An 8251-nucleotide genomic window follows, 5' to 3' on the forward strand; every position below is an offset into this window, starting at 1 on the left:
TTGCCTGGAAGACGAAGAAACAGCTTGCAGTTTCCCGTTCGAGTGCCGAGGCTGAGTTGCGAGCAATGGCGCTTTTGACGGCAGAGGTGACTTGGTTACGGTGGTTACTTCAGGATTTTGGTGTTTCTGTCACTACACCGACTCTGCTCTTATCCGACAGTACAGGTGCTATCAGCATTGCGCGCGATCCTGTGAAGCATGAGCTCACCAAGCATATTGGTGTTGATGCTTTCTATGTGCGCGCTGGTGTGCATGATCAGGTTATTGCTCTTCAGTATGTGCCTTCCGAGTTACAGTTGGCGGATTTCCTGACGAAGGCCCAGATTAGAGCACAACATGGCTTTTATCTCTCCAAACTCAGTGTTTTTCATCCACCATGAGTTTGAGGGGGGGGGGGTGTTAGAGTTATAATATAAGTCATGTACCCCTTTGTATTTATCCCGTTGTATAAAGGATTTCCTGCATATGTTCCACACCTGTACATGTATATATATCGGTCTATGACCTTATGGGAATACAAGTTGCTTATTCCTAACACTCCCAAGATTAGTTTGCCGCATGTTGGAGACAGGAGGGCAACCACGTCGGCAACGTACAATGACGTGGGATGTTTGATGCCACTACAACACAATAGCTCCAACAGGCCTATGCCCTACAAATAAGAAACAACAGCGGCGAAAGGGGTTGGCTTGCCACAAACGACGACGGTGAAGAACATGCCTTCCGGCCCCCTGTTATGTAGGATTTTTCAGGACACCGACTACAGGATAATGCAGACCAACTTGATGAATCTAGCACCAAAGCCAGTGTGTCGCAGGACCTGTAGGAGGAAGGGCTATGAGACTGAACAAAATGCCTTCACAATGTCAACCTTGAGCCTGGGCATCTGATGTGCAAGGAAGTGGCGGTGAGCAGAGGTGGAACCAAGATTTTCCAAAGCCTAGGGCTAAAACTAAGCTGCTACAAAAAAACAGCCAAGACTATTATACCACATGTAACAATGCATGCCATAAATACACTACATATTCATGATGCGTAGGAAATATAAACTCCTTAAATAATAAAAACAAGAGAAAACTCATAAATATACATGAAAATTCATAAATAGATATAAATGCGTGGTAGAAATTACCTGTTCAGGTCATTGTATGTATTAGAAAAAATTATGCAATGAACAGAGGAACCATTAGATAATAACCTGGTTTGGTGTGGGCAATTGAGAGGTAGCGAAGCAGATTGTTAGGGCCAAGGCGCGTGGCAGAGGCTGCTCTGCGATTAGCGACGAGCCGCCTTGACGAGGGGAAGCGACACAGCTATAATTCAGGGTTTATTTCTGACCGAGCGAGATCTTCTTCGATTAGGCGAGTTGAATGTTCGTTGGGCCATTCTTCTTTCCATTAGCGATTGGCGGATCAAGAGAGGGCTAAGAAAGTGCATGTCCATCGCTGAAACTTGGGGCTGGGCCTCTATAACACTAAATTCTGAAGAAAAATACCAATAGAGGTATCTGCACTTGTTGGGCCACCCCTGGGGCTATAGCCCTAGTTGCCCTAGGACCAATTTCGCCCTTGGTGGTTAGCTAAACCATATGGAAGTAGTCGTGAATGGAGCTGCCGTGAATGAAGGCGCTCTGGTTTTCCTTGATCAACCTAAGGAGTCAATGTACGACGCAAAGATCAAGTGGCTTTGAAAAAACCTGCCAAAGCTATACGACAAATATATCGGGCGAAAGTGCTTGATCTTGATCGAGATTTCCCTCTTTAGTTACAAGACGCTAAGGGTGTCGATGAGCTCGACGAGGCTAAGCATAGAGCTCGTAAAACTGCCTGAAGAGGGACGGTGCACTTGTGATTGTCAGGTAGTCTACTAGCATCTCCTTATCCTCGTGCGTCAAGGAGACAACACCGTCGTAGACAATGGTGACCACGTGGTTTTTGCAGTGGCAATGACACACATGGTTGTGGAAGTAGCGTGTGCTCGCGTCTTCTGTGGCCAACATTTGGTCCTCGTGGGAGCGCTGGCTGGCGATAGTACGCTTGAGGGATGCCAAACCAAGCAACTTAAGCTTTAACTCTTTGCATAGGACGAACTCCTTAGGGGGAACTATCGAGACTGTTGCACCGCGTTGAGCAGGAAGATGATTTCTTCGGCCATGAGTAGTTGTAGCTTGATGCTAGGAATGTTTGATTGATCAATGATTGCAAAGCGTTGGCCGTACTTTTAGCAATGACACCCAGGGGCGGAGCTACAGGGTGGCCAGGGTGGGCCGCGGCCCACCCTGGAATTTTGGTCCGGCCTTTATACCTATGCAGTTAGAGATGGGCCAGAGAGAAAAAGAAAAGCCCAATCACACTTGACCCAACAAGCAACAACGCACGCCCCCCGCAGCCACCACTTCACGTCTACACCACATCGAGCCTTCCCGTCCACGATGCCCAGCCGCTTCTGTCTCCGCCCGCCTCGCCGCTTCCCCGCGACCCATGTCTGCCTCGCCGCTCGCCCGGACACCCACAAGCCTCCCCCACACCCACCCCACCCCACCCCTGCGGGCTGTGGCCTTGCCCCTGGCCGCCCGGCGCTCGGAGCACATCTCAGGTCTCTAGCACTCTGGTGGTTGTCAGATTTGAGGTCGCCCACTACCAAATCCCCAATTGATTTAGAGTTTGTTCTTTGTTGTGCTATCCACTGTCCAGGACACGAATCGACAACCACATAGTCCAAATAATTTTGCACATCATTTTTATTCAATTATGTCATTATGTTTGATAAAAGAAAGTTATTATTGCAAAATTATTGAATAATGAAGACGACAATGGACACTGCTTTCGTAGACATGCTATGAAGATATAAGCATACAGGATTTCTATGTGGCGTAGATGCAAAAAAAAATTAGAAGGACCACCCTGTCTTCAAATCCTAGATCCGCCACTGATGACACCCAAATGCTGGATTGGGTCAAGGTGCGGTATCACATTCTAGTCATCGCAACCACCTGGTGGAAGCCATCAAACTTAGGTTAGATATCCTCAAAGTGGAACTTGTGAGCCCTAGGCGTCAAAAGCAGGTTGTGCATAATAATTGGGTAGTGATTTGACACCATGGAGAATCCAACCCAGAACAAGCAACTAGGGTGTCGTTATTCCCAGTCCATCGAGCAGAACAAGCGGTCCAGCCACACCAAGGTCGGTGACCATCTCTAATTGCTCCAAGTGTAGGGCTGCTCGATGAGGTCTATCTCGCAAAGCTCGAGGTCATCGAGGAAACGGTGGAATCTGGCCATCCATCTTCTGTCTAGGTTAGTGTTATTCTTATACCCTGCCTAGTAGATCAGGTTGAAGTTGTTGGTTACAATCCAAGGACCAGGGTGAGAGGAGCACAGTTCCCGCGACTCTTGGAATAAGGCAAGGCGATATGCATTAGGGGAAGGACCATATACGGTCGAGAGCCACTAAGGGCCGGTTCTTTTGCAGCTTATAGTACTTAACTACTAAATTAAGCCAAAAGTTCAAAAAAACTCGTTTTGGAGTGTTGGGCTTAACTTATTTTCAGGTGTACCTCCTTCACAATGGAACTAAGATGGGGGTAGGGTGGCTTCCCGCAGTAGCTCACTTAAAAACGAAAAGGTATATCCAACTACCACCGTTATGCCACTGTTATTTGCACATTTTACAACCAATGATCTCCGAGGCGGCGCGTAGTTGGCCTGAGCCCAACAGGAGCAACAACTTGTCCTGTTGGCCTCACCCAAGCTGCTGGTTGTGAGCCCGAGCACCTGTTTGTCCTAGGAAGGTGAAGCTCGCCTATGTTCCTTCGGATGCATCGCTCTTTGTGGGGCAGCTGCAGTTCTTCTATGACCAGTCGCTGGAGACGATGAAGGGCATGTCGATGGCCTTCTACTTCTAGTCCGTCCCATTGGGATGGTTTCCATCGGAATTAGATAATGGACATCTAGATTACTTCTTTCTGCTCATTGTCACCATCACTTTGGTGAACTTTGCCATTTTTGTTGCCCTTGCCAAAAACTACACGCCCAACAGGGTTAGATAGTTGGATTCCTCTTCTACGTGGAAACTGCACATATGGTAGGACAAAATGGGTGAGCCTGTTTAAAAAAAATGATTGAACAACCTTTAAGAAAGAAATTCTTCTCGTATTCTATTGGTTTTTTGATTCCCTGGAATAGTTGTTTAAGCACGTGTGTGCAAGATGTGTCAGCATATGCTCGCGAGGGGCGATCTCTTGGAGTGGATGCCATAGAACGGTTTGAATTTAAATCCCGTGATCATGGTGCGTGTCCCCGTCTTATTCGGAAAATTATGGCTGTAGCACAAGGTGACTTTGGGTAGATGGTGCTCTTCGAGTATTGAGTCTCGAGCTTCAAGGAAAAGTTTATGTTTGGCCTTCTATGGCTGCTTTTCGACACAATTGAGAATGTACCTTATGTTCACAATGAGAGCACGTCTCATCACTTTGCTCCCATCGATTAAGGTAATATAGGTACCAAACGTGCTATTGTTGCAAGTGTCTTTCCTTGATGGTTAGCTTTATGGTGTATGCTTTTGTTGAGAGAACCATGTAATACTTCTGAGATCTTCCTTATTCATGACATATTCTCAAGGACCCGTATGTGAGACAATGATATTCCATTTGATCGACTATAACATTTCATGATGTTTGAAAATTGATGTATGTTCACATGGGCCGCAAAATGCTAAAAATAACTCAATATCGTTTAATTAGAATGGGATTACAGTCCAGGGGCATTACAAACTTCTCATTGGGTATATCACAATTTAAGCTGAAGAGACATGACCTGAAAAGAATTGGCTGGCTTATTCTCAAGGCCCTATTTTCACATCGGCTTATCTGGGCTTGTTTCCAGAGCAGGTTATACATACATAAGCCACAACTCAAAAGAACTAGCCCTAAGGCGGTGCCTGAGACAAATGGAGAGGGCGAAGGTGTGGAGGCTCCCGTAGAAAGTTCCTTGGAATTGGCCGGCAAGAGAAGATACTCGGAACCTGGGCCAAGAAGCCTTAAGGATGAATCATGAATTGCAACCAGCTTGTCTCCTCAACCCAGAGATGGGAGATGTGTTCGTCGCGAACAACATGGAGCGCATTACATTGCGGTGGCGGAATTAAGGCCTCGTAGAAGCGCGACCTAGGGGGCTAGCAAGCCTCCGTAATCAGCGCGTCGTGATCTTCCTGGGAGGCAACCACTGACATGTTGCAAATGAAAAGCTTCTTGATGGCCACGACGTCCTTGCTAGACAGGTCGCACATGAAGGAGTCTGGCCTGGAGGTCATCGATGCAAATGATCACTTCTTTAGCCCAATAAATTCTCCTAAGCGTGCCACCAACAATGGCCATGAACATGGGGATGTAGCTGCTACAACACGGCTTGGCTGGAACTCAAGCTTCAGGAGGGAAACATGCATGCCTAGATAAAGCAAGATGCGTCCTTGAAAGGCTTGTCATCGGGGAGGAGTGATATGAGAGTCACATCCATGGGCTATAACTTGGTAATCTCGATGCGCGGCTAGGGCTTAGAGAGTGCTTGCGCCTAGGTGGGCCAGAGGGCGCAGTCCATCTCAGATGCGAGGCTGTGTCGGATGGCTGGCGCACGTGAGACAAGACATGAATCCACCTTTTAGCTCGTGCGGAGGATGCATGATTTGCCACATGCGCGTAAGCTGCATGGGAAGCGACACAACTGACACTAGGCCTGGCAGCATCATCCTAGAAGGGACATGGGGGGAGCCACATGTGGAGTACCATGGCTGGGCTCGGTAGAAACAGTTGCATGGTGAGGCAATCGTATCAGGGACACGACCGGTGGCAACTGTTGGGTGGCCGACTGGACGGAAGGGATCTTCCTAGGGATACACGGAATCGGACAACTTGCGACCACTTTTAGAAAGGAAGGTACCAACATGTGACTCACATCGCTCCAAAGATGGGTCAATACAAGGTGACACAACTCTAATGTGAGGTGGCAGATCTATCGTCGCTTTGACCGAGACGTGGAGCCCACTGGATTGGGTGAGTGAACGATTGTGAGCCCGCAGAGTTGTTTGAACGCCGACCGGGAGTCATAGCATAATGAAGTGCACTGGTCATTCTCTGATGAGACCAGAAAGTAGTCAAGGACAACTTCTGACGTCGACGGTGTAGGCTGCCTGGACATAGAGAAAGGTGGGGAGGTCATCGCAGGCTAAAGTAGGACGCAACTCCATGGAACGAAACAGGCTGTGAGCCCACCTCCTGACAACATCGGTGGGAGATGGTGCATGAGCTGCAACATCTGCCATAGGTGGCTGGAAACAAGTGAGGCTAGCGACTCGTCCTTCATAGTGCCAGACTGTCGCTGGGCACAACTACAGCGGCTGCGATTGTGTCGACGTTGGCTATGAAGGCACGACGCACTAGTATTGTCATTTGGCAAATAGAACGACGAGCCATCACCTTTGAAACCGAAGGGAGGCCCACTGTCGGCATCTGGCGTGGGCTTGGGATCGCACAACATGCAATGAAATGTCAAAGTAGTAGTGAGGACAGGGTTAGTTGTCCATCCAAAGACGCAAAAGTGACGCAGGTCCCGGCGGCGAATAGTTGCTTCTTTGACACCGTTGAGGCCTCAGGAGAACGCCATAAGGGGTTGTATCATCGAGATGCCCCAGAGGTCGGCCGCTACCACATACCGCATGACAACATTGCTCGTGTGGAGCTACCAAGTCCAGGGCCAAAGAGACAGCTGGAACTTCTTCAACGGCAGGACATGCATGCCAGCATCCGCTCATGGTCATCGTGCGATCAAAGGATCAAGAAATCCTTTGGGAACGAGGTGTGCATCAAGAAGTCGAGGATGGGTACAATGAGCGCCTTAGCGTCCGACAATGCCATCTCCAGTGAGATTGTGTAGCGGTTGCCAAAGACAAAGGCAAGAACAATGTCGTGCAACTTAGTCTTTTCAACATCGATGATGGGGGCGCGCTCGATAATGCAAACCTCGGAAGATCTCGAGTCTAGGTGTTAGCGATGGAGCCACTTGTAAGGGTGGCGTGGAAGCACGAGATCCAGCGGCGATGTCCTAGTTGGTGGGGCGGGCCAACCCATACCAGCACCCGCGGTGGGCTAGGCTTGATGTGGATCGTGGTGTTGCGCGTCGGTTGGACTGCGAGGATGCTTCTACTCACGATATGGCCCAGCACCTTGTGGCGGCGGTAACATGGGGCAGCGTGCACGTCACCCCTTTTGCACTTCTCAAAAAAGTAGTCAAGGCACTTCTCAAGTAGCTCCACGGGGATGGATTTCTTCGGCCGTAAGGGGGGGGGGGAGCTTGGCCGCTGCTGAGATGTGGTGGGTCTCTCATATTTGACTTGTTGCCAACCTCCATTGTCCGGCCTCGAACAAGGTGAAGTGGAGGCATGACAACAGCTGACCGCAAGAGGGCGCAACACCGGTGTTCTGAGGAGGGGGCGCCGCCACGATAGGGGAGGCAGCGATCTCTGCGTATGAGCGTCTGGTGGAGGGGGCCTATCGGGGAGAACATTGATTAACGTCACTGACGCTCCTGCTCGGATACCAGGGACGAGGGCAGGTGTGTTGCCATGGAGGGGGCCATGTTGGGCTTGGAAGGGAGGTTGCCAGTACTACCTATTGGCGAAGCTCCGAGGAGGTGGCGCACGACGGCTAGGCCTTTTTACTGTGTGAATGTGGTCGCGCTAGAGGTCTACCATCTCTTGGAACGATTCTTCGAAGACTAACTAAGGAGCCAAAGAGTTGATTGTGCTGGAATTGGTCTTCGGGCTTTGTACCCGGTACAGTTGGCCGAAGATTGCCTACCAGGAGTGCCAATCGCTCTCATTCTAGAAGAAAAATATCATCTCGCCGCTCGGCATAAATTTCCATATTCACATGGGCTTCTTCTTCGACGCACCTTGGTGTTCGGTCTCCCTAAATTTGAGGTATCCTTTAATTCTGTTCCTCCCGGGCTAACATTTTGAAAGCCTAACCATCTGCAAAGCTGTCATCATGATGAGGCTGGTAAGTGAACCTGCTTTGCCTCCTATTTGCCGCCAGTTCCTCAACTTTCTTTGCAACGCTCACACCGGCGTGCCTCAACTCCCCCACAATTTTCACCTCCTCTCTCTTGCTGTTACCTCCATTTATTTCTCCCTGTCAGATTACTGGTTTTATGTTAATCTCTCTCATTCTCGAGTCTTCTTGGCTTACGTACCTATGCTCT

Source organism: Triticum urartu, chromosome 7, assembly GCF_003073215.2.
Source record: "Triticum urartu cultivar G1812 chromosome 7, Tu2.1, whole genome shotgun sequence".
Taxonomy (NCBI): Eukaryota; Viridiplantae; Streptophyta; class Magnoliopsida; order Poales; family Poaceae; genus Triticum; species Triticum urartu.